This window comes from Tupaia chinensis, unplaced genomic scaffold, assembly GCF_000334495.1.
Source record: "Tupaia chinensis unplaced genomic scaffold, TupChi_1.0 Scaffold000527_1, whole genome shotgun sequence".
NCBI classification, from domain to species: domain Eukaryota; kingdom Metazoa; phylum Chordata; class Mammalia; order Scandentia; family Tupaiidae; genus Tupaia; species Tupaia belangeri.
Window position 1 is genome coordinate 3,610,750 of NW_006160040.1, and position 2,885 is coordinate 3,613,634.

Sequence of the window (2,885 nt, forward strand, 5' to 3'; positions counted from 1 at the left end):
CTGTCAGCCTGATGGGATATCCTTTGTAGGTAACTTGACATTTCTCTCTCGCTAGGCTTAGTATCTTGTCTTTGTCTGTGGTTTTGGTCACTCTGGCTATAATGTTTCTTGGAGAAGATCTTCTTGGGTTGATTCTATTGTATTTTTTGGGAATTATTTGTATTTTTTGGGTCTGGATATCTTTGAATGCCTCTCTAGGTTTAGAAAGTTTTCTTCCAGGATTTCATGGAATAGATTGCCAATGCCCTTGTGAGTCTCTTCCCCTTCTGGGATACCAATTATCCGGATGTTTGGACGTTTGATGGTATCTAGTATTTCTTATATATTATTCTCTTTTTTTTTTTTTTTGGCAATTTTCTCAGTCTTCATGATGGATTTTTCTAGGCCAGCAATTTTATCTTCTACATCTGAGATTCGATTTTCGGTATGATCTGCTTTTAATGCTTTCAAGAGAGGCTTTTGATTTCTTGTATTACAGCCTTCATCTCTAACAGGTCCATTTGATTATTTTTTTATAGTGTATTTCCTCTTTTAGATCTTGCAAGAATTTCCTCACCTCTTGGAGCTTGTCAGCTCCTTTCTCTTGCCTCGTCGGCAGTTCTTTGTCTCTCTTCTTCTCGATCTCTGTGAACTTTGTCACCATGAACATTCTAAATTCTTTGCCTGACATTTCCATGAATTTCATCATACTGTCTGAGGATGAAAAGGAGTTATTATTTTTCCTTGGAGGAGAGGTATTTGCTTGTTTTTCCATATTTCTTGTGACCCTGTGGTGATTTCTAGTCATATGATGGATGGATGGTGCATTTCTCCCTAATTCTTGAAGTTCAATCTGATGTTCAGAGGCGTGCGGGAGGAGGTGATCTGCAATCTCTCTTCTGTTCTATTTTCACTCTTTGTGCATCAGAATCAGTGGGAATAGAGGAAAATTCTGACCCTAATCATATTTAGATGCTTAGATCCTGTTCACTTGGACCTGTCTAGACACTTAGTGTGTAGGAGCTGAGAAGCCAATGAATAAAAATAAAGAAAAAGAATTAGAGAAGAGGAAAGTATAAAAGAAAAAGATAATTATAAAAACCTTAGATTTTAATTTTAAAAAGTAAAAATTGAAAACCGCATGGTGCGCAAGCAATATTTCACAGCTGAAGTTCAGGATCCATGTGAAGATGGGCCTGGATTTTTGCCTTTCCTAAATGGAATTGAGAAAGGCACAATTAGCACAATAAAGAAGAGGCTTAGGAGCCCAGGAAACACTTTACCTTAAAAAAATTAAAATAAAAAAAAAGCAAAAGATACAGTGAGACAGAGACAGAGAGAGTAATGGAGAAAAGGAGATAAGAAACAGTGCCCACTAGAAATGAGTGTAGAGAGGGAAGTCTCTACACTCTTCATTCTAAGTCCTTGAAAGCAATATTTCACAGCTGAAGTTAGGATTCATGTGAACCACAGCTTTGTTTTAAACCAAGGTTTTGGTGACAAAAAGAGCTATGGCTTAGGTTTCATACTTTTTCTAAAGAATTATTTTATTTAACTTTATTTTAATTTGACCAGAAAGGAACAGAGTGGGACACAGAGAGAGAGAGTGAGAAAACTAGCCGCCATGTGGGAGTCCAGTGCCCTTAACCACCACGTCACTTGCCAGCCCCAGTTTCATCACTTCTGCAGTTGATTTCATGCCCTTACAGTCATTTAGCTGACTTGGGCAGTTATCACTTTTCCTTCTGGGAAGTTGGGAACATTTCACCCTCCTTAATTTTCCTGGCCCACAGCCAGGAAGAGAAGGCTTGTCCATCTAAAGGGGGCCCCTCTGGCAGGGCCTCAGTCGCAGTTGCACCCCGAGCCTCTCTTATGGCCTGGTGGATGGCCTCCTGTAGGGTAGGAAGGGGCAGGAGGATGACAGAGAAATCTTTATCCTGGCTTAAGGGGAGACTAGGGCTGGGTGTGGACAGGACCACCAGAAATGACCTCATATTTAGAAATGAGGTTCTGGTCCTTACCTCTGTGGGACTAAGAGCTGGGAGTGGCATTTCCCTCTTCTCTGAGGGATGCAACTCTTCATCACTCTGCCTTAGGGGAAGCAACCCACACTCAAAGGGCAATTCACTGTCCGGGTGGGGTTTGTGCAGGGTCCACTCAATGTAAATCTAGTGAAAGGCCAGAAGTGCTTGGAGATGTCTTCACAGTAGATGAGGGCCATGTCTTACTGTTCCAGCTTTTGCCAGGGAGAACTACGCTAAAACTTTTGACTCGTTAAAAGATGCTAATTCCTTAATTTACTGCTGCGAAACCAAACCAACCAGCCACAACCATACCTACAATGTAGCTGCAGAAATAAATTCCACGATGCATTGGTAAAGATGAGAAAGACCTGGAGATGGACAGGTAGGTTGCACAATAAAATGAATGTACCTAGTGCGGCAGAATTGTACACTTTCAAATAGAAAAACTACACATTAAAAATGTGCATAGTTAACACTGTCTTACATATATATATTATATATATGTATTATATATATATATATAATACATACATGTAGGTTCCTATGTGAGAAGGCCAGAAAAGGAATAGCATAGAGGCCCTGACTATGCAACCACTGACAAATATCCAGACTTTCTATTCGCAAGGAGCTCTGTCGGTCTGGAGTTTCTTTTCTGATGAACTGGTTTCTTGGTGCCCAAAAACCAAGAGCAAAGAAAACGACACAACCAGGGAAGACTTAGAAAAACAGGGTGAAATCCTTCCAGAAGTCACTGAGAAGGGGCCCGGCCTCCACAGCACGGCGGGAGAGCCACCCCCACACCGAGCGAGCGCCCCAGCCCAGCCCTGCGGGCGGTGTCCCCTCCCGCCGCCACAGTGCGGCCCAGCAGCGGGGTCCGCGGTA